This window comes from Micromesistius poutassou, assembly GCF_964030765.1.
Source record: "Micromesistius poutassou genome assembly, chromosome: 24".
Lineage (NCBI taxonomy): Eukaryota > Metazoa > Chordata > Actinopteri > Gadiformes > Gadidae > Micromesistius > Micromesistius poutassou.
Window position 1 is genome coordinate 5,630,571 of NC_140294.1, and position 24,440 is coordinate 5,655,010.

At 46.4% G+C, this 24,440-nt stretch overlaps 35 non-coding genes and 1 pseudogene across 36 annotated transcripts; all 36 read left to right on the forward strand.

The window, feature by feature from the left end:
- The first annotated feature begins 343 nt into the window (after nt 1–343).
- LOC311369942 (U2 spliceosomal RNA) lies at nt 344–534 on the forward strand. The gene has a single exon (XR_014640274.1). It is a non-coding gene; the product is annotated as a U2 spliceosomal RNA (small nuclear RNA).
- Nucleotides 535–955: 421 nt separating this feature from the next.
- LOC311370348 (U1 spliceosomal RNA) lies at nt 956–1,120 on the forward strand. The gene has a single exon (XR_014640673.1). It is a non-coding gene; the product is annotated as a U1 spliceosomal RNA (small nuclear RNA).
- A 269-nt stretch (nt 1,121–1,389) lies between these two features.
- On the forward strand, nt 1,390–1,508 carry LOC311370144 (5S ribosomal RNA). Its single transcript, XR_014640472.1, has one exon. It is a non-coding gene; the product is annotated as a 5S ribosomal RNA (ribosomal RNA).
- An 856-nt stretch (nt 1,509–2,364) lies between these two features.
- On the forward strand, nt 2,365–2,555 carry LOC311369977 (U2 spliceosomal RNA). The gene has a single exon (XR_014640309.1). It is a non-coding gene; the product is annotated as a U2 spliceosomal RNA (small nuclear RNA).
- A 421-nt stretch (nt 2,556–2,976) lies between these two features.
- LOC311370350 (U1 spliceosomal RNA) lies at nt 2,977–3,141 on the forward strand. Its single transcript, XR_014640675.1, has one exon. It is a non-coding gene; the product is annotated as a U1 spliceosomal RNA (small nuclear RNA).
- Nucleotides 3,142–3,410: 269 nt separating this feature from the next.
- Nucleotides 3,411–3,529, forward strand: LOC311370145 (5S ribosomal RNA). Its single transcript, XR_014640473.1, has one exon. It is a non-coding gene; the product is annotated as a 5S ribosomal RNA (ribosomal RNA).
- Nucleotides 3,530–4,379: 850 nt separating this feature from the next.
- LOC311369943 (U2 spliceosomal RNA) lies at nt 4,380–4,570 on the forward strand. Its single transcript, XR_014640275.1, has one exon. It is a non-coding gene; the product is annotated as a U2 spliceosomal RNA (small nuclear RNA).
- A 421-nt stretch (nt 4,571–4,991) lies between these two features.
- LOC311370351 (U1 spliceosomal RNA) lies at nt 4,992–5,156 on the forward strand. The gene has a single exon (XR_014640676.1). It is a non-coding gene; the product is annotated as a U1 spliceosomal RNA (small nuclear RNA).
- Nucleotides 5,157–5,425: 269 nt separating this feature from the next.
- Nucleotides 5,426–5,544, forward strand: LOC311370147 (5S ribosomal RNA). The gene has a single exon (XR_014640475.1). It is a non-coding gene; the product is annotated as a 5S ribosomal RNA (ribosomal RNA).
- An 856-nt stretch (nt 5,545–6,400) lies between these two features.
- LOC311369945 (U2 spliceosomal RNA) lies at nt 6,401–6,591 on the forward strand. Its single transcript, XR_014640277.1, has one exon. It is a non-coding gene; the product is annotated as a U2 spliceosomal RNA (small nuclear RNA).
- Nucleotides 6,592–7,012: 421 nt separating this feature from the next.
- LOC311370352 (U1 spliceosomal RNA) lies at nt 7,013–7,177 on the forward strand. The gene has a single exon (XR_014640677.1). It is a non-coding gene; the product is annotated as a U1 spliceosomal RNA (small nuclear RNA).
- Nucleotides 7,178–7,446: 269 nt separating this feature from the next.
- On the forward strand, nt 7,447–7,565 carry LOC311370148 (5S ribosomal RNA). The gene has a single exon (XR_014640476.1). It is a non-coding gene; the product is annotated as a 5S ribosomal RNA (ribosomal RNA).
- An 854-nt stretch (nt 7,566–8,419) lies between these two features.
- LOC311369946 (U2 spliceosomal RNA) lies at nt 8,420–8,610 on the forward strand. Its single transcript, XR_014640278.1, has one exon. It is a non-coding gene; the product is annotated as a U2 spliceosomal RNA (small nuclear RNA).
- A 421-nt stretch (nt 8,611–9,031) lies between these two features.
- On the forward strand, nt 9,032–9,182 carry LOC311370420 (U1 spliceosomal RNA; annotated as a pseudogene). Its single transcript has one exon.
- A 269-nt stretch (nt 9,183–9,451) lies between these two features.
- Nucleotides 9,452–9,570, forward strand: LOC311370150 (5S ribosomal RNA). Its single transcript, XR_014640478.1, has one exon. It is a non-coding gene; the product is annotated as a 5S ribosomal RNA (ribosomal RNA).
- Nucleotides 9,571–10,428: 858 nt separating this feature from the next.
- LOC311369948 (U2 spliceosomal RNA) lies at nt 10,429–10,619 on the forward strand. Its single transcript, XR_014640280.1, has one exon. It is a non-coding gene; the product is annotated as a U2 spliceosomal RNA (small nuclear RNA).
- Nucleotides 10,620–11,040: 421 nt separating this feature from the next.
- On the forward strand, nt 11,041–11,205 carry LOC311370353 (U1 spliceosomal RNA). The gene has a single exon (XR_014640678.1). It is a non-coding gene; the product is annotated as a U1 spliceosomal RNA (small nuclear RNA).
- Nucleotides 11,206–11,474: 269 nt separating this feature from the next.
- LOC311370151 (5S ribosomal RNA) lies at nt 11,475–11,593 on the forward strand. Its single transcript, XR_014640479.1, has one exon. It is a non-coding gene; the product is annotated as a 5S ribosomal RNA (ribosomal RNA).
- An 858-nt stretch (nt 11,594–12,451) lies between these two features.
- Nucleotides 12,452–12,642, forward strand: LOC311369949 (U2 spliceosomal RNA). Its single transcript, XR_014640281.1, has one exon. It is a non-coding gene; the product is annotated as a U2 spliceosomal RNA (small nuclear RNA).
- A 421-nt stretch (nt 12,643–13,063) lies between these two features.
- Nucleotides 13,064–13,228, forward strand: LOC311370354 (U1 spliceosomal RNA). Its single transcript, XR_014640679.1, has one exon. It is a non-coding gene; the product is annotated as a U1 spliceosomal RNA (small nuclear RNA).
- A 269-nt stretch (nt 13,229–13,497) lies between these two features.
- On the forward strand, nt 13,498–13,616 carry LOC311370152 (5S ribosomal RNA). The gene has a single exon (XR_014640480.1). It is a non-coding gene; the product is annotated as a 5S ribosomal RNA (ribosomal RNA).
- An 858-nt stretch (nt 13,617–14,474) lies between these two features.
- On the forward strand, nt 14,475–14,665 carry LOC311369950 (U2 spliceosomal RNA). The gene has a single exon (XR_014640282.1). It is a non-coding gene; the product is annotated as a U2 spliceosomal RNA (small nuclear RNA).
- A 421-nt stretch (nt 14,666–15,086) lies between these two features.
- On the forward strand, nt 15,087–15,251 carry LOC311370355 (U1 spliceosomal RNA). Its single transcript, XR_014640680.1, has one exon. It is a non-coding gene; the product is annotated as a U1 spliceosomal RNA (small nuclear RNA).
- Nucleotides 15,252–15,520: 269 nt separating this feature from the next.
- Nucleotides 15,521–15,639, forward strand: LOC311370153 (5S ribosomal RNA). The gene has a single exon (XR_014640481.1). It is a non-coding gene; the product is annotated as a 5S ribosomal RNA (ribosomal RNA).
- Nucleotides 15,640–16,495: 856 nt separating this feature from the next.
- LOC311369952 (U2 spliceosomal RNA) lies at nt 16,496–16,686 on the forward strand. Its single transcript, XR_014640284.1, has one exon. It is a non-coding gene; the product is annotated as a U2 spliceosomal RNA (small nuclear RNA).
- Nucleotides 16,687–17,107: 421 nt separating this feature from the next.
- Nucleotides 17,108–17,272, forward strand: LOC311370357 (U1 spliceosomal RNA). Its single transcript, XR_014640682.1, has one exon. It is a non-coding gene; the product is annotated as a U1 spliceosomal RNA (small nuclear RNA).
- A 269-nt stretch (nt 17,273–17,541) lies between these two features.
- On the forward strand, nt 17,542–17,660 carry LOC311370154 (5S ribosomal RNA). Its single transcript, XR_014640482.1, has one exon. It is a non-coding gene; the product is annotated as a 5S ribosomal RNA (ribosomal RNA).
- An 860-nt stretch (nt 17,661–18,520) lies between these two features.
- On the forward strand, nt 18,521–18,711 carry LOC311369953 (U2 spliceosomal RNA). The gene has a single exon (XR_014640285.1). It is a non-coding gene; the product is annotated as a U2 spliceosomal RNA (small nuclear RNA).
- A 421-nt stretch (nt 18,712–19,132) lies between these two features.
- On the forward strand, nt 19,133–19,297 carry LOC311370358 (U1 spliceosomal RNA). Its single transcript, XR_014640683.1, has one exon. It is a non-coding gene; the product is annotated as a U1 spliceosomal RNA (small nuclear RNA).
- A 269-nt stretch (nt 19,298–19,566) lies between these two features.
- On the forward strand, nt 19,567–19,685 carry LOC311370196 (5S ribosomal RNA). Its single transcript, XR_014640524.1, has one exon. It is a non-coding gene; the product is annotated as a 5S ribosomal RNA (ribosomal RNA).
- An 835-nt stretch (nt 19,686–20,520) lies between these two features.
- Nucleotides 20,521–20,711, forward strand: LOC311369982 (U2 spliceosomal RNA). Its single transcript, XR_014640314.1, has one exon. It is a non-coding gene; the product is annotated as a U2 spliceosomal RNA (small nuclear RNA).
- Nucleotides 20,712–21,132: 421 nt separating this feature from the next.
- On the forward strand, nt 21,133–21,297 carry LOC311370359 (U1 spliceosomal RNA). The gene has a single exon (XR_014640684.1). It is a non-coding gene; the product is annotated as a U1 spliceosomal RNA (small nuclear RNA).
- A 269-nt stretch (nt 21,298–21,566) lies between these two features.
- On the forward strand, nt 21,567–21,685 carry LOC311370155 (5S ribosomal RNA). Its single transcript, XR_014640483.1, has one exon. It is a non-coding gene; the product is annotated as a 5S ribosomal RNA (ribosomal RNA).
- An 866-nt stretch (nt 21,686–22,551) lies between these two features.
- Nucleotides 22,552–22,742, forward strand: LOC311369954 (U2 spliceosomal RNA). Its single transcript, XR_014640286.1, has one exon. It is a non-coding gene; the product is annotated as a U2 spliceosomal RNA (small nuclear RNA).
- Nucleotides 22,743–23,163: 421 nt separating this feature from the next.
- Nucleotides 23,164–23,328, forward strand: LOC311370360 (U1 spliceosomal RNA). The gene has a single exon (XR_014640685.1). It is a non-coding gene; the product is annotated as a U1 spliceosomal RNA (small nuclear RNA).
- Nucleotides 23,329–23,597: 269 nt separating this feature from the next.
- Nucleotides 23,598–23,716, forward strand: LOC311370156 (5S ribosomal RNA). The gene has a single exon (XR_014640484.1). It is a non-coding gene; the product is annotated as a 5S ribosomal RNA (ribosomal RNA).
- The last annotated feature ends 724 nt before the right edge of the window (nt 23,717–24,440 follow it).

The following is a 24,440-nucleotide window of genomic DNA, read 5'->3' on the forward strand; positions in this document are numbered from 1 at the left end:
ACGCGCCAGTGTGAGTTTATTGGGGCAGCGTAATGCATTCACTGCATGCTTTTCTGAATCAACGAGTTAAGTATCTCAGAATTATGGGATACGTTTTGATGGCAAATAAAAACGATGCTGTATTTTTCTGAATGAACCAGATAATCCCAAGAGAAGCTGCGTTAGCACAAATGATAAATAAACTCGTTTTTCAGGATAAATATAGTCTTGACAACACGCTATGTGTGGTGGACGCCTAGTGGTCCTTTTGAATTTGTATAGGCTGAGGCTGTTCTCGCTGTTAAACCGCCAAGCAGAGCGTCGTGTCTGGGAAGGTGGCCTCTAGGCCTGACCATGTGTGGGTATCGCTTCTCGGCCTTTTGGCTAAGATCAAGTGTAGTATCTGTTCTTATCAGTTTAATATCTGATACGTCCCCTACCCGGGGACCATATATTAAATTGATTTTTGGAACTTGGAGATGGAAAAGGGGCTTGCTCCGTCCACTCCACGCATCGACCTGGTATTGCAGTACCTCCAGGACCGGTGCACCCTCCTATGACTGTTCAAATCAAAAGGCATCTCCTGCTGATGCTAGACCCGTCCGCGTTTGAGACAACAAAGTGACATGGATCATTTACAGTTTAAACGTGCGTATGAAAACGCACCATGAACATTTATTCCAACGGGATTCTGTTATAGGCTATGTATATATTTATATAAACAATAATACATTGTAGTGTTCAAATAACTCTGATCTCCAGGTTTGCTGTCGTTTTGCTTCCACCCACGCTGATTTCAGATGCAAGTTAAAAACGTGTGATCGGTGGTCTACAGTGTCTATACAGTCTAGACGTGCAGGAATGTTGCCAACACTTTGTGTTCCAGTGTATCTCGTCCCTTTGCAGAATGCTTTGCAACCGTCCCCCACGGGAGCACGCGTGGGCAACGTGTAGCCACCCTGAACGCTCACAACTCATACTTACCTGGCAAGGGAGATACCATGATCAAGAAGGTGGTTCACCCATAGCGAGGCTCAGCCATTGCACTGAGGCTGTTGCTGACCCGTGCGAATTCCCCAAATGTGGGAATCTCGATTGCATAATTTCTGGTAGTGGGGGACTGCGTTCGCGCTCTCCCCTGATTATGTTGTTCTAAAGAAAAAACAGCTACGAATGCCTGCAATCGCACCCCAGGTGTTGGAGCGCTACGTTTCTTCAAACGTTTACACAAACGCATACGCAGTGTATTGCATTGCGTTTTTATACGGAGCTTTGAGTCTGGAATAACGTATTCCTTCATTCATCTATTCATTGTGGTATAACTAATCATTGTTTCTGTACAAGTGCGACCCCTGGCCCACTCCTAATGTGCTCCTGCGTATAAAAGCGTGTTTGGCGACGGGTAGAATTGCTTACGGCCATACCACCCTGAACACGCCCGATCTCGTCTGATCTCGGAAGCTAAGCAGGGTCGGGCCTGGTTAGTACTTGGATGGGAGACCGCCTGGGAATACCAGGTGCTGTAAGCTTTTTCTTTTCATCTCGAGCTTTTTGCCTGCAATTGTTTACCGTGGCCGGATCTTTACCGCCAACTGTTTGGGAGAATTGAAGCAACATACAGACACTGACAACGTCTCTCCAAAATCTTTTTGTGAAACACGCGGACAGTATAGTGAGACTGCCAGCAGGGAGCACCAGAGAGCTGCGACGAGAGCTCTACATTTCGACAACCTTCAGGCGCGCACACACACACACACACACGCGCACGCGCACACACACACACACACACACACACACACACACAACAGAACATGATACCTGATATTATAACTTAGAGGATAGTGAAATATCAAAAACTATTCAATCGGATAATAATTGCGCTATCTGAGGATATTTGCCTACCTGTCGCTCATGAGGTCCGAGAAGAACTGAGCAGAATCTGGCTCTGTCCTGCTTATATTGCCTGTGAGTTCTGTTGGTAAGGCTGCCTGGGTTTGTGACGGCATAATGAGGAGAGCGTTCTTGGTCACCGGTTTATTCAGACGCGCCAGTGTGAGTTTATTGGGGCAGCGTAATGCATTCACTGCATGCTTTTCTGAATCAACGAGTTAAGTATCTCAGAATTATGGGATACGTTTTGATGGCAAATAAAAACGATGCTGTATTTTTCTGAATGAACCAGATAATCCCAAGAGAAGCTGCGTTAGCACAAATGATAAATAAACTCGTTTTTCAGGATAAATATAGTCTTGACAACACGCTATGTGTGGTGGACGCCTAGTGGTCCTTTTGAATTTGTATAGGCTGAGGCTGTTCTCGCTGTTAAACCGCCAAGCAGAGCGTCGTGTCTGGGAAGGTGGCCTCTAGGCCTGACCATGTGTGGGTATCGCTTCTCGGCCTTTTGGCTAAGATCAAGTGTAGTATCTGTTCTTATCAGTTTAATATCTGATACGTCCCCTACCCGGGGATCATATATTAAATTGATTTTTGGAACTTGGAGATGGAAAAGGGGCTTGCTCCGTCCACTCCACGCATCGACCTGGTATTGCAGTACCTCCAGGACCGGTGCACCCTCCTATGACTGTTCAAATCAAAAGGCATCTCCTGCTGATGCTACACCCGTCCGCGTTTGAGACAACAAAGTGACATGGATCATTTACAGTTTAAACGTGCGTATGAAAACGCACCATGAACATTTATTCCAACGGGATTCTGTTATAGGCTATGTATATATTTATATAAACAATAATACATTGTAGTGTTCAAATAACTCTGATCTCCAGGTTTGCTGTCGTTTTGCTTCCACCCACGCTGATTTCAGATGCAAGTTAAAAACGTGTGATCGGTGGTCTACAGTGTCTATACAGTCTAGACGTGCAGGAATGTTGCCAACACTTTGTGTTCCAGTGTATCTCGTCCCTTTGCAGAATGCTTTGCAACCGTCCCCCACGGGAGCACGCGTGGGCAACGTGTAGCCACCCTGAACGCTCACAACTCATACTTACCTGGCAAGGGAGATACCATGATCAAGAAGGTGGTTCACCCATAGCGAGGCTCAGCCATTGCACTGAGGCTGTTGCTGACCCGTGCGAATTCCCCAAATGTGGGAATCTCGATTGCATAATTTCTGGTAGTGGGGGACTGCGTTCGCGCTCTCCCCTGATTATGTTGTTCTAAAGAAAAAACAGCTACGAATGCCTGCAATCGCACCCCAGGTGTTGGAGCGCTACGTTTCTTCAAACGTTTACACAAACGCATACGCAGTGTATTGCATTGCGTTTTTATACGGAGCTTTGAGTCTGGAATAACGTATTCCTTCATTCATCTATTCATTGTGGTATAACTAATCATTGTTTCTGTACAAGTGCGACCCCTGGCCCACTCCTAATGTGCTCCTGCGTATAAAAGCGTGTTTGGCGACGGGTAGAATTGCTTACGGCCATACCACCCTGAACACGCCCGATCTCGTCTGATCTCGGAAGCTAAGCAGGGTCGGGCCTGGTTAGTACTTGGATGGGAGACCGCCTGGGAATACCAGGTGCTGTAAGCTTTTTCTTTTCATCTCGAGCTTTTTATCTGCAATTGTTTACCGTGGCCGGATCTTTACCGCCAACTGTTTGGGAGAATTGAAGCAACATACAGACACTGACAACGTCTCTCCAAAATCTTTTTGTGAAACACGCGGACAGTATAGTGAGACTGCCAGCAGGGAGCACCAGAGAGCTGCGACGAGAGCTCTACATTTCGACAACCTTCAGGCGCGCACACACACACACACGCGCACGCGCACACACACACACACACACACACACACACACAACAGAACATGATACCTGATATTATAACTTAGAGGATAGTGAAATATCAAAAACTATTCAATCGGATAATAATTGCGCTATCTGAGGATATTTGCCTACCTGTCGCTCATGAGGTCCGAGAAGAACTGAGCAGAATCTGGCTCTGTCCTGCTTATATTGCCTGTGAGTTCTGTTGGTAAGGCTGCCTGGGTTTGTGACGGCATAATGAGGAGAGCGTTCTTGGTCACCGGTTTATTCAGACGCGCCAGTGTGAGTTTATTGGGGCAGCGTAATGCATTCACTGCATGCTTTTCTGAATCAACGAGTTAAGTATCTCAGAATTATGGGATACGTTTTGATGGCAAATAAAAACGATGCTGTATTTTTCTGAATGAACCAGATAATCCCAAGAGAAGCTGCGTTAGCACAAATGATAAATAAACTCGTTTTTCAGGATAAATATAGTCTTGACAACACGCTATGTGTGGTGGACGCCTAGTGGTCCTTTTGAATTTGGATAGGCTGAGGCTGTTCTCGCTGTTAAACCGCCAAGCAGAGCGTCGTGTCTGGGAAGGTGGCCTCTAGGCCTGACCATGTGTGGGTATCGCTTCTCGGCCTTTTGGCTAAGATCAAGTGTAGTATCTGTTCTTATCAGTTTAATATCTGATACGTCCCCTACCCGGGGACCATATATTAAATTGATTTTTGGAACTTGGAGATGGAAAAGGGGCTTGCTCCGTCCACTCCACGCATCGACCTGGTATTGCAGTACCTCCAGGACCGGTGCACCCTCCTATGACTGTTCAAATCAAAAGGCATCTCCTGCTGATGCTACACCCGTCCGCGTTTGAGACAACAAAGTGACATGGATCATTTACAGTTTAAACGTGCGTATGAAAACGCACCATGAACATTTATTCCAACGGGATTCTGTTATAGGCTATGTATATATTTATATAAACAATAATACATTGTAGTGTTCAAATAACTCTGATCTCCAGGTTTGCTGTCGTTTTGCTTCCACCCACGCTGATTTCAGATGCAAGTTAAAAACGTGTGATCGGTGGTCTACAGTGTCTATACAGTCTAGACGTGCAGGAATGTTGCCAACACTTTGTGTTCCAGTGTATCTCGTCCCTTTGCAGAATGCTTTGCAACCGTCCCCCACGGGAGCACGCGTGGGCAACGTGTAGCCACCCTGAACGCTCACAACTCATACTTACCTGGCAAGGGAGATACCATGATCAAGAAGGTGGTTCACCCATAGCGAGGCTCAGCCATTGCACTGAGGCTGTTGCTGACCCGTGCGAATTCCCCAAATGTGGGAATCTCGATTGCATAATTTCTGGTAGTGGGGGACTGCGTTCGCGCTCTCCCCTGATTATGTTGTTCTAAAGAAAAAACAGCTACGAATGCCTGCAATCGCACCCCAGGTGTTGGAGCGCTACGTTTCTTCAAACGTTTACACAAACGCATACGCAGTGTATTGCATTGCGTTTTTATACGGAGCTTTGAGTCTGGAATAACGTATTCCTTCATTCATCTATTCATTGTGGTATAACTAATCATTGTTTCTGTACAAGTGCGACCCCTGGCCCACTCCTAATGTGCTCCTGCGTATAAAAGCGTGTTTGGCGACGGGTAGAATTGCTTACGGCCATACCACCCTGAACACGCCCGATCTCGTCTGATCTCGGAAGCTAAGCAGGGTCGGGCCTGGTTAGTACTTGGATGGGAGACCGCCTGGGAATACCAGGTGCTGTAAGCTTTTTCTTTTCATCTCGAGCTTTTTGCCTGCAATTGTTTACCGTGGCCGGATCTTTACCGCCAACTGTTTGGGAGAATTGAAGCAACATACAGACACTGACAACGTCTCTCCAAAATCTTTTTGTGAAACACGCGGACAGTATAGTGAGACTGCCAGCAGGGAGCACCAGAGAGCTGCGACGAGAGCTCTACATTTCGACAACCTTCAGGCGCGCACACACACACACACACACGCGCACGCGCACACACACACACACACACACACACACACACACAACAGAACATGATACCTGATATTATAACTTAGAGGATAGTGAAATATCAAAAACTATTCAATCGGATAATAATTGCGCTATCTGAGGATATTTGCCTACCTGTCGCTCATGAGGTCCGAGAAGAACTGAGCAGAATCTGGCTCTGTCCTGCTTATATTGCCTGTGAGTTCTGTTGGTAAGGCTGCCTGGGTTTGTGACGGCATAATGAGGAGAGCGTTCTTGGTCACCGGTTTATTCAGACGCGCCAGTGTGAGTTTATTGGGGCAGCGTAATGCATTCACTGCATGCTTTTCTGAATCAACGAGTTAAGTATCTCAGAATTATGGGATACGTTTTGATGGCAAATAAAAACGATGCTGTATTTTTCTGAATGAACCAGATAATCCCAAGAGAAGCTGCGTTAGCACAAATGATAAATAAACTCGTTTTTCAGGATAAATATAGTCTTGACAACACGCTATGTGTGGTGGACGCCTAGTGGTCCTTTTGAATTTGTATAGGCTGAGGCTGTTCTCGCTGTTAAACCGCCAAGCAGAGCGTCGTGTCTGGGAAGGTGGCCTCTAGGCCTGACCATGTGTGGGTATCGCTTCTCGGCCTTTTGGCTAAGATCAAGTGTAGTATCTGTTCTTATCAGTTTAATATCTGATACGTCCCCTACCCGGGGACCATATATTAAATTGATTTTTGGAACTTGGAGATGGAAAAGGGGCTTGCTCCGTCCACTCCACGCATCGACCTGGTATTGCAGTACCTCCAGGACCGGTGCACCCTCCTATGACTGTTCAAATCAAAAGGCATCTCCTGCTGATGCTACACCCGTCCGCGTTTGAGACAACAAAGTGACATGGATCATTTACAGTTTAAACGTGCGTATGAAAACGCACCATGAACATTTATTCCAACGGGATTCTGTTATAGGCTATGTATATATTTATATAAACAATAATACATTGTAGTGTTCAAATAACTCTGATCTCCAGGTTTGCTGTCGTTTTGCTTCCACCCACGCTGATTTCAGATGCAAGTTAAAAACGTGTGATCGGTGGTCTACAGTGTCTATACAGTCTAGACGTGCAGGAATGTTGCCAACACTTTGTGTTCCAGTGTATCTCGTCCCTTTGCAGAATGCTTTGCAACCGTCCCCCACGGGAGCACGCGTGGGCAACGTGTAGCCACCCTGAACGCTCACAACTCATACTTACCTGGCAAGGGAGATACCATGATCAAGAAGGTGGTTCACCCATAGCGAGGCTCAGCCATTGCACTGAGGCTGTTGCTGACCCGTGCGAATTCCCCAAATGTGGGAATCTCGATTGCATAATTTCTGGTAGTGGGGGACTGCGTTCGCGCTCTCCCCTGATTAGGTTGTTCTAAAGAAAAAACAGCTACGAATGCCTGCAATCGCACCCCAGGTGTTGGAGCGCTACGTTTCTTCAAACGTTTACACAAACGCATACGCAGTGTATTGCATTGCGTTTTTATACGGAGCTTTGAGTCTGGAATAACGTATTCCTTCATTCATCTATTCATTGTGGTATAACTAATCATTGTTTCTGTACAAGTGCGACCCCTGGCCCACTCCTAATGTGCTCCTGCGTATAAAAGCGTGTTTGGCGACGGGTAGAATTGCTTACGGCCATACCACCCTGAACACGCCCGATCTCGTCTGATCTCGGAAGCTAAGCAGGGTCGGGCCTGGTTAGTACTTGGATGGGAGACCGCCTGGGAATACCAGGTGCTGTAAGCTTTTTCTTTTCATCTCGAGCTTTTTGCCTGCAATTGTTTACCGTGGCCGGATCTTTACCGCCAACTGTTTGGGAGAATTGAAGCAACATACAGACACTGACAACGTCTCTCCAAAATCTTTTTGTGAAACACGCGGACAGTATAGTGAGACTGCCAGCAGGGAGCACCAGAGAGCTGCGACGAGAGCTCTACATTTCGACAACCTTCAGGCGCGCACACACACACACACGCGCACGCGCACACACACACACACACACACACACACACACACACAACAGAACATGATACCTGATATTATAACTTAGAGGATAGTGAAATATCAAAAACTATTCAATCGGATAATAATTGCGCTATCTGAGGATATTTGCCTACCTGTCGCTCATGAGGTCCGAGAAGAACTGAGCAGAATCTGGCTCTGTCCTGCTTATATTGCCTGTGAGTTCTGTTGGTAAGGCTGCCTGGGTTTGTGACGGCATAATGAGGAGAGCGTTCTTGGTCACCGGTTTATTCAGACGCGCCAGTGTGAGTTTATTGGGGCAGCGTAATGCATTCACTGCATGCTTTTCTGAATCAACGAGTTAAGTATCTCAGAATTATGGGATACGTTTTGATGGCAAATAAAAACGATGCTGTATTTTTCTGAATGAACCAGATAATCCCAAGAGAAGCTGCGTTAGCACAAATGATAAATAAACTCGTTTTTCAGGATAAATATAGTCTTGACAACACGCTATGTGTGGTGGACGCCTAGTGGTCCTTTTGAATTTGGATAGGCTGAGGCTGTTCTCGCTGTTAAACCGCCAAGCAGAGCGTCGTGTCTGGGAAGGTGGCCTCTAGGCCTGACCATGTGTGGGTATCGCTTCTCGGCCTTTTGGCTAAGATCAAGTGTAGTATCTGTTCTTATCAGTTTAATATCTGATACGTCCCCTACCCGGGGACCATATATTAAATTGATTTTTGGAACTTGGAGATGGAAAAGGGGCTTGCTCCGTCCACTCCACGCATCGACCTGGTATTGCAGTACCTCCAGGACCGGTGCACCCTCCTATGACTGTTCAAATCAAAAGGCATCTCCTGCTGATGCTAGACCCGTCCGCGTTTGAGACAACAAAGTGACATGGATCATTTACAGTTTAAACGTGCGTATGAAAACGCACCATGAACATTTATTCCAACGGGATTCTGTTATAGGCTATGTATATATTTATATAAACAATAATACATTGTAGTGTTCAAATAACTCTGATCTCCAGGTTTGCTGTCGTTTTGCTTCCACCCACGCTGATTTCAGATGCAAGTTAAAAACGTGTGATCGGTGGTCTACAGTGTCTATACAGTCTAGACGTGCAGGAATGTTGCCAACACTTTGTGTTCCAGTGTATCTCGTCCCTTTGCAGAATGCTTTGCAACCGTCCCCCACGGGAGCACGCGTGGGCAACGTGTAGCCACCCTGAACGCTCACAACTCATACTTACCTGGCAAGAGAGATACCATGATCAAGAAGGTGGTTCACCCACATTGCACTGAGGCTGTTGCTGACCCGTGCGAATTCCCCAAATGTGGGAATCTCGATTGCATAATTTCTGGTAGTGGGGGACTGCGTTCGCGCTCTCCCCTGATTATGTTGTTCTAAAGAAAAAACAGCTACGAATGCCTGCAATCGCACCCCAGGTGTTGGAGCGCTACGTTTCTTCAAACGTTTACACAAACGCATACGCAGTGTATTGCATTGCGTTTTTATACGGAGCTTTGAGTCTGGAATAACGTATTCCTTCATTCATCTATTCATTGTGGTATAACTAATCATTGTTTCTGTACAAGTGCGACCCCTGGCCCACTCCTAATGTGCTCCTGCGTATAAAAGCGTGTTTGGCGACGGGTAGAATTGCTTACGGCCATACCACCCTGAACACGCCCGATCTCGTCTGATCTCGGAAGCTAAGCAGGGTCGGGCCTGGTTAGTACTTGGATGGGAGACCGCCTGGGAATACCAGGTGCTGTAAGCTTTTTCTTTTCATCTCGAGCTTTTTGCCTGCAATTGTTTACCGTGGCCGGATCTTTACCGCCAACTGTTTGGGAGAATTGAAGCAACATACAGACACTGACAACGTCTCTCCAAAATCTTTTTGTGAAACACGCGGACAGTATAGTGAGACTGCCAGCAGGGAGCACCAGAGAGCTGCGACGAGAGCTCTACATTTCGACAACCTTCAGGCGCGCACACACACACACACGCGCACGCGCACACACACACACACACACACACACACACACACACACACAACAGAACATGATACCTGATATTATAACTTAGAGGATAGTGAAATATCAAAAACTATTCAATCGGATAATAATTGCGCTATCTGAGGATATTTGCCTACCTGTCGCTCATGAGGTCCGAGAAGAACTGAGCAGAATCTGGCTCTGTCCTGCTTATATTGCCTGTGAGTTCTGTTGGTAAGGCTGCCTGGGTTTGTGACGGCATAATGAGGAGAGCGTTCTTGGTCACCGGTTTATTCAGACGCGCCAGTGTGAGTTTATTGGGGCAGCGTAATGCATTCACTGCATGCTTTTCTGAATCAACGAGTTAAGTATCTCAGAATTATGGGATACGTTTTGATGGCAAATAAAAACGATGCTGTATTTTTCTGAATGAACCAGATAATCCCAAGAGAAGCTGCGTTAGCACAAATGATAAATAAACTCGTTTTTCAGGATAAATATAGTCTTGACAACACGCTATGTGTGGTGGACGCCTAGTGGTCCTTTTGAATTTGTATAGGCTGAGGCTGTTCTCGCTGTTAAACCGCCAAGCAGAGCGTCGTGTCTGGGAAGGTGGCCTCTAGGCCTGACCATGTGTGGGTATCGCTTCTCGGCCTTTTGGCTAAGATCAAGTGTAGTATCTGTTCTTATCAGTTTAATATCTGATACGTCCCCTACCCGGGGACCATATATTAAATTGATTTTTGGAACTTGGAGATGGAAAAGGGGCTTGCTCCGTCCACTCCACGCATCGACCTGGTATTGCAGTACCTCCAGGACCGGTGCACCCTCCTATGACTGTTCAAATCAAAAGGAATCTCCTGCTGATGCTACACCCGTCCGCGTTTGAGACAACAAAGTGACATGGATCATTTACAGTTTAAACGTGCGTATGAAAACGCACCATGAACATTTATTCCAACGGGATTCTGTTATAGGCTATGTATATATTTATATAAACAATAATACATTGTAGTGTTCAAATAACTCTGATCTCCAGGTTTGCTGTCGTTTTGCTTCCACCCACGCTGATTTCAGATGCAAGTTAAAAACGTGTGATCGGTGGTCTACAGTGTCTATACAGTCTAGACGTGCAGGAATGTTGCCAACACTTTGTGTTCCAGTGTATCTCGTCCCTTTGCAGAATGCTTTGCAACCGTCCCCCACGGGAGCACGCGTGGGCAACGTGTAGCCACCCTGAACGCTCACAACTCATACTTACCTGGCAAGGGAGATACCATGATCAAGAAGGTGGTTCACCCATAGCGAGGCTCAGCCATTGCACTGAGGCTGTTGCTGACCCGTGCGAATTCCCCAAATGTGGGAATCTCGATTGCATAATTTCTGGTAGTGGGGGACTGCGTTCGCGCTCTCCCCTGATTATGTTGTTCTAAAGAAAAAACAGCTACGAATGCCTGCAATCGCACCCCAGGTGTTGGAGCGCTACGTTTCTTCAAACGTTTACACAAACGCATACGCAGTGTATTGCATTGCGTTTTTATACGGAGCTTTGAGTCTGGAATAACGTATTCCTTCATTCATCTATTCATTGTGGTATAACTAATCATTGTTTCTGTACAAGTGCGACCCCTGGCCCACTCCTAATGTGCTCCTGCGTATAAAAGCGTGTTTGGCGACGGGTAGAATTGCTTACGGCCATACCACCCTGAACACGCCCGATCTCGTCTGATCTCGGAAGCTAAGCAGGGTCGGGCCTGGTTAGTACTTGGATGGGAGACCGCCTGGGAATACCAGGTGCTGTAAGCTTTTTCTTTTCATCTCGAGCTTTTTGCCTGCAATTGTTTACCGTGGCCGGATCTTTACCGCCAACTGTTTGGGAGAATTGAAGCAACATACAGACACTGACAACGTCTCTCCAAAATCTTTTTGTGAAACACGCGGACAGTATAGTGAGACTGCCAGCAGGGAGCACCAGAGAGCTGCGACGAGAGCTCTACATTTCGACAACCTTCAGGCGCGCACACACACACACACACGCGCACGCGCACACACACACACACACACACACACACACACACACACAACAGAACATGATACCTGATATTATAACTTAGAGGATAGTGAAATATCAAAAACTATTCAATCGGATAATAATTGCGCTATCTGAGGATATTTGCCTACCTGTCGCTCATGAGGTCCGAGAAGAACTGAGCAGAATCTGGCTCTGTCCTGCTTATATTGCCTGTGAGTTCTGTTGGTAAGGCTGCCTGGGTTTGTGACGGCATAATGAGGAGAGCGTTCTTGGTCACCGGTTTATTCAGACGCGCCAGTGTGAGTTTATTGGGGCAGCGTAATGCATTCACTGCATGCTTTTCTGAATCAACGAGTTAAGTATCTCAGAATTATGGGATACGTTTTGATGGCAAATAAAAACGATGCTGTATTTTTCTGAATGAACCAGATAATCCCAAGAGAAGCTGCGTTAGCACAAATGATAAATAAACTCGTTTTTCAGGATAAATATAGTCTTGACAACACGCTATGTGTGGTGGACGCCTAGTGGTCCTTTTGAATTTGTATAGGCTGAGGCTGTTCTCGCTGTTAAACCGCCAAGCAGAGCGTCGTGTCTGGGAAGGTGGCCTCTAGGCCTGACCATGTGTGGGTATCGCTTCTCGGCCTTTTGGCTAAGATCAAGTGTAGTATCTGTTCTTATCAGTTTAATATCTGATACGTCCCCTACCCGGGGACCATATATTAAATTGATTTTTGGAACTTGGAGATGGAAAAGGGGCTTGCTCCGTCCACTCCACGCATCGACCTGGTATTGCAGTACCTCCAGGACCGGTGCACCCTCCTATGACTGTTCAAATCAAAAGGAATCTCCTGCTGATGCTACACCCGTCCGCGTTTGAGACAACAAAGTGACATGGATCATTTACAGTTTAAACGTGCGTATGAAAACGCACCATGAACATTTATTCCAACGGGATTCTGTTATAGGCTATGTATATATTTATATAAACAATAATACATTGTAGTGTTCAAATAACTCTGATCTCCAGGTTTGCTGTCGTTTTGCTTCCACCCACGCTGATTTCAGATGCAAGTTAAAAACGTGTGATCGGTGGTCTACAGTGTCTATACAGTCTAGACGTGCAGGAATGTTGCCAACACTTTGTGTTCCAGTGTATCTCGTCCCTTTGCAGAATGCTTTGCAACCGTCCCCCACGGGAGCACGCGTGGGCAACGTGTAGCCACCCTGAACGCTCACAACTCATACTTACCTGGCAAGGGAGATACCATGATCAAGAAGGTGGTTCACCCATAGCGAGGCTCAGCCATTGCACTGAGGCTGTTGCTGACCCGTGCGAATTCCCCAAATGTGGGAATCTCGATTGCATAATTTCTGGTAGTGGGGGACTGCGTTCGCGCTCTCCCCTGATTATGTTGTTCTAAAGAAAAAACAGCTACGAATGCCTGCAATCGCACCCCAGGTGTTGGAGCGCTACGTTTCTTCAAACGTTTACACAAACGCATACGCAGTGTATTGCATTGCGTTTTTATACGGAGCTTTGAGTCTGGAATAACGTATTCCTTCATTCATCTATTCATTGTGGTATAACTAATCATTGTTTCTGTACAAGTGCGACCCCTGGCCCACTCCTAATGTGCTCCTGCGTATAAAAGCGTGTTTGGCGACGGGTAGAATTGCTTACGGCCATACCACCCTGAACACGCCCGATCTCGTCTGATCTCGGAAGCTAAGCAGGGTCGGGCCTGGTTAGTACTTGGATGGGAGACCGCCTGGGAATACCAGGTGCTGTAAGCTTTTTCTTTTCATCTCGAGCTTTTTGCCTGCAATTGTTTACCGTGGCCGGATCTTTACCGCCAACTGTTTGGGAGAATTGAAGCAACATACAGACACTGACAACGTCTCTCCAAAATCTTTTTGTGAAACACGCGGACAGTATAGTGAGACTGCCAGCAGGGAGCACCAGAGAGCTGCGACGAGAGCTCTACATTTCGACAACCTTCAGGCGCGCACACACACACACACACGCGCACGCGCACACACACACACACACACACACACACACACACACACAACAGAACATGATACCTGATATTATAACTTAGAGGATAGTGAAATATCAAAAACTATTCAATCGGATAATAATTGCGCTATCTGAGGATATTTGCCTACCTGTCGCTCATGAGGTCCGAGAAGAACTGAGCAGAATCTGGCTCTGTCCTGCTTATATTGCCTGTGAGTTCTGTTGGTAAGGCTGCCTGGGTTTGTGACGGCATAATGAGGAGAGCGTTCTTGGTCACCGGTTTATTCAGACGCGCCAGTGTGAGTTTATTGGGGCAGCGTAATGCATTCACTGCATGCTTTTCTGAATCAACGAGTTAAGTATCTCAGAATTATGGGATACGTTTTGATGGCAAATAAAAACGATGCTGTATTTTTCTGAATGAACCAGATAATCCCAAGAGAAGCTGCGTTAGCACAAATGATAAATAAACTCGTTTTTCAGGATAAATATAGTCTTGACAACACGCTATGTGTGGTGGACGCCTAGTGGTCCTTTTGAATTTGTATAGGCTGAGGCTGTTCTCGCTGTTAAACCGCCAAGCAGAGCGTCGTGTCTGGGAAGGTGGCCTCTAGGCCTGACCATGTGTGGGTATCGCTTCTCGGCCTTTTGGCTAAGATCAAGTGTAGTATCTGTTCTTATCAGTTTAATATCTGATACGTCCCCTACCCGGGGACCATATATTAAATTGATTTTTGGAACTTGGAGATGGAAAAGGGGCTTGCTCCGTCCACTCCACGCATCGACCTGGTATTGCAGTACCTCCAGGACCGGTGCACCCTCCTATGACTGTTCAAATCAAAAGGAATCTCCTGCTGATGCTACACCCGTCCGCGTTTGAGACAACAAAGTGACATGGATCATTTACAGTTTAAACGTGCGTATGAAAACGCACCATGAACATTTATTCCAACGGGATTCTGTTATAGGCTATGTATATATTTATATAAACAATAATACATTGTAGTGTTCAAATAACTCTGATCTCCAGGTTTGCTGTCGTTTTGCTTCCACCCACGCTGATTTCAGATGCAAGTTAAAAACGTGTGATCGGTGGTCTACAGTGTCTATACAGTCTAGACGTGCAGGAATGTTGCCAACACTTTGTGTTCCAGTGTATCTCGTCCCTTTGCAGAATGCTTTGCAACCGTCCCCCACGGGAGCACGCGTGGGCAACGTGTAGCCACCCTGAACGCTCACAACTCATACTTACCTGGCAAGGGAGATACCATGATCAAGAAGGTGGTTCACCCATAGCGAGGCTCAGCCATTGCACTGAGGCTGTTGCTGACCCGTGCGAATTCCCCAAATGTGGGAATCTCGATTGCATAATTTCTGGTAGTGGGGGACTGCGTTCGCGCTCTCCCCTGATTATGTTGTTCTAAAGAAAAAACAGCTACGAATGCCTGCAATCGCACCCCAGGTGTTGGAGCGCTACGTTTCTTCAAACGTTTACACAAACGCATACGCAGTGTATTGCATTGCGTTTTTATACGGAGCTTTGAGTCTGGAATAACGTATTCCTTCATTCATCTATTCATTGTGGTATAACTAATCATTGTTTCTGTACAAGTGCGACCCCTGGCCCACTCCTAATGTGCTCCTGCGTATAAAAGCGTGTTTGGCGACGGGTAGAATTGCTTACGGCCATACCACCCTGAACACGCCCGATCTCGTCTGATCTCGGAAGCTAAGCAGGGTCGGGCCTGGTTAGTACTTGGATGGGAGACCGCCTGGGAATACCAGGTGCTGTAAGCTTTTTCTTTTCATCTCGAGCTTTTTGCCTGCAATTGTTTACCGTGGCCGGATCTTTACCGCCAACTGTTTGGGAGAATTGAAGCAACATACAGACACTGACAACGTCTCTCCAAAATCTTTTTGTGAAACACGCGGACAGTATAGTGAGACTGCCAGCAGGGAGCACCAGAGAGCTGCGACGAGAGCTCTACATTTCGACAACCTTCAGGCGCGCACACACACACACACACGCGCACGCGCACACACACACACACACACACACACACACACACACAACAGAACATGATACCTGATATTATAACTTAGAGGATAGTGAAATATCAAAAACTATTCAATCGGATAATAATTGCGCTATCTGAGGATATTTGCCTACCTGTCGCTCATGAGGTCCGAGAAGAACTGAGCAGAATCTGGCTCTGTCCTGCTTATATTGCCTGTGAGTTCTGTTGGTAAGGCTGCCTGGGTTTGTGACGGCATAATGAGGAGAGCGTTCTTGGTCACCGGTTTATTCAGACGCGCCAGTGTGAGTTTATTGGGGCAGCGTAATGCATTCACTGCATGCTTTTCTGAATCAACGAGTTAAGTATCTCAGAATTATGGGATACGTTTTGATGGCAAATAAAAACGATGCTGTATTTTTCTGAATGAACCAGATAATCCCAAGAGAAGCTGCGTTAGCACAAATGATAAATAAACTCGTTTTTCAGGATAAATATAGTCTTGACAACACGCTATGTGTGGTGGACGCCTAGTGGTCCTTTTGAATTTGTATAGGCTGAGGCTGTTCTCGCTGTTAAACCGCCAAGCAGAGCGTCGTGTCTGGGAAGGTGGCCTCTAGGCCTGACCATGTGTGGGTATCGCTTCTCGGCCTTTTGGCTAAGATCAAGTGTAGTATCTGTTCTTATCAGTTTAATATCTGATACGTCCCCTACCCGGGGACCATATATTAAATTGATTTTTGGAACTTGGAGATGGAAAAGGGGCTTGCTCCGTCCACTCCACGCATCGACCTGGTATTGCAGTACCTCCAGGACCGGTGCACCCTCCTATGACTGTTCAAATCAAAAGGCATCTCCTGCTGATGCTACACCCGTCCGCGTTTGAGACAACAAAGTGACATGGATCATTTACAGTTTAAACGTGCGTATGAAAACGCACCATGAACATTTATTCCAACGGGATTCTGTTATAGGCTATGTATATATTTATATAAACAATAATACATTGTAGTGTTCAAATAACTCTGATCTCCAGGTTTGCTGTCGTTTTGCTTCCACCCACGCTGATTTCAGATGCAAGTTAAAAACGTGTGATCGGTGGTCTACAGTGTCTATACAGTCTAGACGTGCAGGAATGTTGCCAACACTTTGTGTTCCAGTGTATCTCGTCCCTTTGCTGAATGCTTTGCAACCGTCCCCCACGGGAGCACGCGTGGGCAACGTGTAGCCACCCTGAACGCTCACAACTCATACTTACCTGGCAAGGGAGATACCATGATCAAGAAGGTGGTTCACCCATAGCGAGGCTCAGCCATTGCACTGAGGCTGTTGCTGACCCGTGCGAATTCCCCAAATGTGGGAATCTCGATTGCATAATTTCTGGTAGTGGGGGACTGCGTTCGCGCTCTCCCCTGATTATGTTGTTCTAAAGAAAATACAGCTACGAATGCCTGCAATCGCACCCCAGGTGTTGGAGCGCTACGTTTCTTCAAACGTTTACACAAACGCATACGCAGTGTATTGCATTGCGTTTTTATACGGAGCTTTGAGTCTGGAATAACGTATTCCTTCATTCATCTATTCATTGTGGTATAACTAATCATTGTTTCTGTACAAGTGCGACCCCTGGCCCACTCCTAATGTGCTCCTGCGTATAAAAGCGTGTTTGGCGACGGGTAGAATTGCTTACGGCCATACCACCCTGAACACGCCCGATCTCGTCTGATCTCGGAAGCTAAGCAGGGTCGGGCCTGGTTAGTACTTGGATGGGAGACCGCCTGGGAATACCAGGTGCTGTAAGCTTTTTCTTTTCATCTCGAGCTTTTTGCCTGCAATTGTTTACCGTGGCCGGATCTTTACCGCCAACTGTTTGGGAGAATTGAAGCAACATACAGACACTGACAACGTCTCTCCAAAATCTTTTTGTGAAACACGCGGACAGTATAGTGAGACTGCCAGCAGGGAGCACCAGAGAGCTGCGACGAGAGCTCTACATTTCGACAACCTTCAGGCGCGCACACACACACACACACACGCGCACGCGCACACACACACACACACACACACACACACACACACACAACAGAACATGATACCTGATATTATAACTTAGAGGATAGTGAAATATCAAAAACTATTCAATCGGATAATAATTGCGCTATCTGAGGATATTTGCCTACCTGTCGCTCATGAGGTCCGAGAAGAACTGAGCAGAATCTGGCTCTGTCCTGCTTATATTGCCTGTGAGTTCTGTTGGTAAGGCTGCCTGGGTTTGTGACGGCATAATGAGGAGAGCGTTCTTGGTCACCGGTTTATTCAGACGCGCCAGTGTGAGTTTATTGGGGCAGCGTAATGCATTCACTGCATGCTTTTCTGAATCAACGAGTTAAGTATCTCAGAATTATGGGATACGTTTTGATGGCAAATAAAAACGATGCTGTATTTTTCTGAATGAACCAGATAATCCCAAGAGAAGCTGCGTTAGCACAAATGATAAATAAACTCGTTTTTCAGGATAAATATAGTCTTGACAACACGCTATGTGTGGTGGACGCCTAGTGGTCCTTTTGAATTTGTATAGGCTGAGGCTGTTCTCGCTGTTAAACCGCCAAGCAGAGCGTCGTGTCTGGGAAGGTGGCCTCTAGGCCTGACCATGTGTGGGTATCGCTTCTCGGCCTTTTGGCTAAGATCAAGTGTAGTATCTGTTCTTATCAGTTTAATATCTGATACGTCCCCTACCCGGGGACCATATATTAAATTGATTTTTGGAACTTGGAGATGGAAAAGGGGCTTGCTCCGTCCACTCCACGCATCGACCTGGTATTGCAGTACCTCCAGGACCGGTGCACCCTCCTATGACTGTTCAAATCAAAAGGCATCTCCTGCTGATGCTACACCCGTCCGCGTTTGAGACAACAAAGTGACATGGATCATTTACAGTTTAAACGTGCGTATGAAAACGCACCATGAACATTTATTCCAACGGGATTCTGTTATAGGCTATGTATATATTTATATAAACAATAATACATTGTAGTGTTCAAATAACTCTGATCTCCAGGTTTGCTGTCGTTTTGCTTCCACCCACGCTGATTTCAGATGCAAGTTAAAAACGTGTGATCGGTGGTCTACAGTGTCTATACAGTCTAGACGTGCAGGAATGTTGCCAACACTTTGTGTTCCAGTGTATCTCGTCCCTTTGCAGAATGCTTTGCAACCGTCCCCCACGGGAGCACGCGTGGGCAACGTGTAGCCACCCTGAACGCTCACAACTCATACTTACCTGGCAAGGGAGATACCATGATCAAGAAGGTGGTTCACCCATAGCGAGGCTCAGCCATTGCACTGAGGCTGTTGCTGACCCGTGCGAATTCCCCAAATGTGGGAATCTCGATTGCATAATTTCTGGTAGTGGGGGACTGCGTTCGCGCTCTCCCCTGATTATGTTGTTCTAAAGAAAAAACAGCTACGAATGCCTGCAATCGCACCCCAGGTGTTGGAGCGCTACGTTTCTTCAAACGTTTACACAAACGCATACGCAGTGTATTGCATTGCGTTTTTATACGGAGCTTTGAGTCTGGAATAACGTATTCCTTCATTCATCTATTCATTGTGGTATAACTAATCATTGTTTCTGTACAAGTGCGACCCCTGGCCCACTCCTAATGTGCTCCTGCGTATAAAAGCGTGTTTGGCGACGGGTAGAATTCCTTACGGCCATACCACCCTGAACACGCCCGATCTCGTCTGATCTCGGAAGCTAAGCAGGGTCGGGCCTGGTTAGTACTTGGATGGGAGACCGCCTGGGAATACCAGGTGCTGTAAGCTTTTTCTTTTCATCTCGAGCTTTTTGCCTGCAATTGTTTACCGTGGCCGGATCTTTACCGCCAACTGTTTGGGAGAATTGAAGCAACATACAGACACTGACAACGTCTCTCCAAAATCTTTTTGTGAAACACGCGGACAGTATAGTGAGACTGCCAGCAGGGAGCACCAGAGAGCTGCGACGAGAGCTCTACATTTCGACAACCTTCAGGCGCGCACACACACACACACGCGCACGCACACACACACACAACAGAACATGATACCTGATATTATAACTTAGAGGATAGTGAAATATCAAAAACTATTCAATCGGATAATAATTGCGCTATCTGAGGATATTTGCCTACCTGTCGCTCATGAGGTCCGAGAAGAACTGAGCAGAATCTGGCTCTGTCCTGCTCATATTGCATGTGAGTTCTGTTGGTAAGGCTGCCTGGGTTTGTGACGGCATAATGAGGAGAGCGTTCTTGGTCACCGGTTTATTCAGACGCGCCAGTGTGAGTTTATTGGGGCAGCGTAATGCATTCACTGCATGCTTTTCTGAATCAACGACTTATGTATCTCAGAATTATGGGATACGTTTTGATGGCAAATAAAAACGATGCTGTATTTTTCTGAATGAACCAGATAATCCCAAGAGAAGCTGCGTTAGCACAAATGATAAATAAACTCGTTTAGGTTTTCAGGATAAATATAGTCTTGACAACACGCTATGTGTGGTGGACGCCTAGTGGTCCTTTTGAATTTGTATAGGCTGAGGCTGTTCTCGCTGTTAAACCGCCAAGCAGAGCGTCGTGTCTGGGAAGGTGGCCTCTAGGCCTGACCATGTGTGGGTATCGCTTCTCGGCCTTTTGGCTAAGATCAAGTGTAGTATCTGTTCTTATCAGTTTAATATCTGATACGTCCCCTACCCGGCGACCATATATTAAATTGATTTTTGGAACTTGGAGATGGAAAAGGGGCTTGCTCCGTCCACTCCACGCATCGACCTGGTATTGCAGTACCTCCAGGACCGGTGCACCCTCCTATGACTGTTCAAATCAAAAGGCATCTCCTGCTGATGCTACACCCGTCCGCGTTTGAGACAACAAAGTGACATGGATCATTTACAGTTTAAACGTGCGTATGAAAACGCACCATGAACATTTATTCCAACGGGATTCTGTTATAGGCTATGTATATATTTATATAAACAATAATACATTGTAGTGTTCAAATAACTCTGATCTCCAGGTTTGCTGTCGTTTTGCTTCCACCCACGCTGATTTCAGATGCAAGTTAAAAACGTGTGATCGGTGGTCTACAGTGTCTATACAGTCTAGACGTGCAGGAATGTTGCCAACACTTTGTGTTCCAGTGTATCTCGTCCCTTTGCAGAATGCTTTGCAACCGTCCCCCACGGGAGCACGCGTGGGCAACGTGTAGCCACCCTGAACGCTCACAACTCATACTTACCTGGCAAGGGAGATACCATGATCAAGAAGGTGGTTCACCCATAGCGAGGCTCAGCCATTGCACTGAGGCTGTTGCTGACCCGTGCGAATTCCCCAAATGTGGGAATCTCGATTGCATAATTTCTGGTAGTGGGGGACTGCGTTCGCGCTCTCCCCTGATTATGTTGTTCTAAAGAAAAAACAGCTACGAATGCCTGCAATCGCACCCCAGGTGTTGGAGCGCTACGTTTCTTCAAACGTTTACACAAACGCATACGCAGTGTATTGCATTGCGTTTTTATACGGAGCTTTGAGTCTGGAATAACGTATTCCTTCATTCATCTATTCATTGTGGTATAACTAATCATTGTTTCTGTACAAGTGCGACCCCTGGCCCACTCCTAATGTGCTCCTGCGTATAAAAGCGTGTTTGGCGACGGGTAGAATTGCTTACGGCCATACCACCCTGAACACGCCCGATCTCGTCTGATCTCGGAAGCTAAGCAGGGTCGGGCCTGGTTAGTACTTGGATGGGAGACCGCCTGGGAATACCAGGTGCTGTAAGCTTTTTCTTTTCATCTCGAGCTTTTTGCCTGCAATTGTTTACCGTGGCCGGATCTTTACCGCCAACTGTTTGGGAGAATTGAAGCAACATACAGACACTGACAACGTCTCTCCAAAATCTTTTTGTGAAACACGCGGACAGTATAGTGAGACTGCCAGCAGGGAGCACCAGAGAGCTGCGACGAGAGCTCTACATTTCGACAACCTTCAGGCGCGCACACACACACACACGCGCACGCGCACACACACACACACACACACACACACACACACACACACACACACACAACAGAACATGATACCTGATATTATAACTTAGAGGATAGTGAAATATCAAAAACTATTCAATCGGATAATAATTGCGCTATCTGAGGATATTTGCCTACCTGTCGCTCATGAGGTCCGAGAAGAACTGAGCAGAATCTGGCTCTGTCCTGCTTATATTGCCTGTGAGTTCTGTTGGTAAGGCTGCCTGGGTTTGTGACGGCATAATGAGGAGAGCGTTCTTGGTCACCGGTTTATTCAGACGCGCCAGTGTGAGTTTATTGGGGCAGCGTAATGCATTCACTGCATGCTTTTCTGAATCAACGAGTTAAGTATCTCAGAATTATGGGATACGTTTTGATGGCAAATAAAAACGATGCTGTATTTTTCTGAATGAACCAGATAATCCCAAGAGAAGCTGCGTTAGCACAAATGATAAATAAACTCGTTTTTCAGGATAAATATAGTCTTGACAACACGCTATGTGTGGTGGACGCCTAGTGGTCCTTTTGAATTTGTATAGGCTGAGGCTGTTCTCGCTGTTAAACCGCCAAGCAGAGCGTCGTGTCTGGGAAGGTGGCCTCTAGGCCTGACCAGGTGTGGGTATCGCTTCTCGGCCTTTTGGCTAAGATCAAGTGTAGTATCTGTTCTTATCAGTTTAATATCTGATACGTCCCCTACCCGGGGACCATATATTAAATTGATTTTTGGAACTTGGAGATGGAAAAGGGGCTTGCTCCGTCCACTCCACGCATCGACCTGGTATTGCAGTACCTCCAGGACCGGTGCACCCTCCTATGACTGTTCAAATCAAAAGGCATCTCCTGCTGATGCTACACCCGTCCGCGTTTGAGACAACAAAGTGACATGGATCATTTACAGTTTAAACGTGCGTATGAAAACGCACCATGAACATTTATTCCAACGGGATTCTGTTATAGGCTATGTATATATTTATATAAACAATAATACATTGTAGTGTTCAAATAACTCTGATCTCCAGGTTTGCTGTCGTTTTGCTTCCACCCACGCTGATTTCAGATGCAAGTTAAAAACGTGTGATCGGTGGTCTACAGTGTCTATACAGTCTAGACGTGCAGGAATGTTGCCAACACTTTGTGTTCCAGTGTATCTCGTCCCTTTGCAGAATGCTTTGCAACCGTCCCCCACGGGAGCACGCGTGGGCAACGTGTAGCCACCCTGAACGCTCACAACTCATACTTACCTGGCAAGGGAGATACCATGATCAAGAAGGTGGTTCACCCATAGCGAGGCTCAGCCATTGCACTGAGGCTGTTGCTGACCCGTGCGAATTCCCCAAATGTGGGAATCTCGATTGCATAATTTCTGGTAGTGGGGGACTGCGTTCGCGCTCTCCCCTGATTATGTTGTTCTAAAGAAAAAACAGCTACGAATGCCTGCAATCGCACCCCAGGTGTTGGAGCGCTACGTTTCTTCAAACGTTTACACAAACGCATACGCAGTGTATTGCATTGCGTTTTTATACGGAGCTTTGAGTCTGGAATAACGTATTCCTTCATTCATCTATTCATTGTGGTATAACTAATCATTGTTTCTGTACAAGTGCGACCCCTGGCCCACTCCTAATGTGCTCCTGCGTATAAAAGCGTGTTTGGCGACGGGTAGAATTGCTTACGGCCATACCACCCTGAACACGCCCGATCTCGTCTGATCTCGGAAGCTAAGCAGGGTCGGGCCTGGTTAGTACTTGGATGGGAGACCGCCTGGGAATACCAGGTGCTGTAAGCTTTTTCTTTTCATCTCGAGCTTTTTGCCTGCAATTGTTTACCGTGGCCGGATCTTTACCGCCAACTGTTTGGGAGAATTGAAGCAACATACAGACACTGACAACGTCTCTCCAAAATCTTTTTGTGAAACACGCGGACAGTATAGTGAGACTGCCAGCAGGGAGCACCAGAGAGCTGCGACGAGAGCTCTACATTTCGACAACCTTCAGGCGCGCACACACACACACACGCGCACGCACACACACACACAACAGAACATGATACCTGATATTATAACTTAGAGGATAGTGAAATATCAAAAACTATTCAATCGGATAATAATTGCGCTATCTGAGGATATTTGCCTACCTGTCGCTCATGAGGTCCGAGAAGAACTGAGCAGAATCTGGCTCTGTCCTGCTCATATTGCATGTGAGTTCTGTTGGTAAGGCTGCCTGGGTTTGTGACGGCATAATGAGGAGAGCGTTCTTGGTCACCGGTTTATTCAGACGCGCCAGTGTGAGTTTATTGGGGCAGCGTAATGCATTCACTGCATGCTTTTCTGAATCAACGACTTATGTATCTCAGAATTATGGGATACGTTTTGATGGCAAATAAAAACGATGCTGTATTTTTCTGAATGAACCAGATAATCCCAAGAGAAGCTGCGTTAGCACAAATGATAAATAAACTCGTTTAGGTTTTCAGGATAAATATAGTCTTGACAACACGCTATGTGTGGTGGA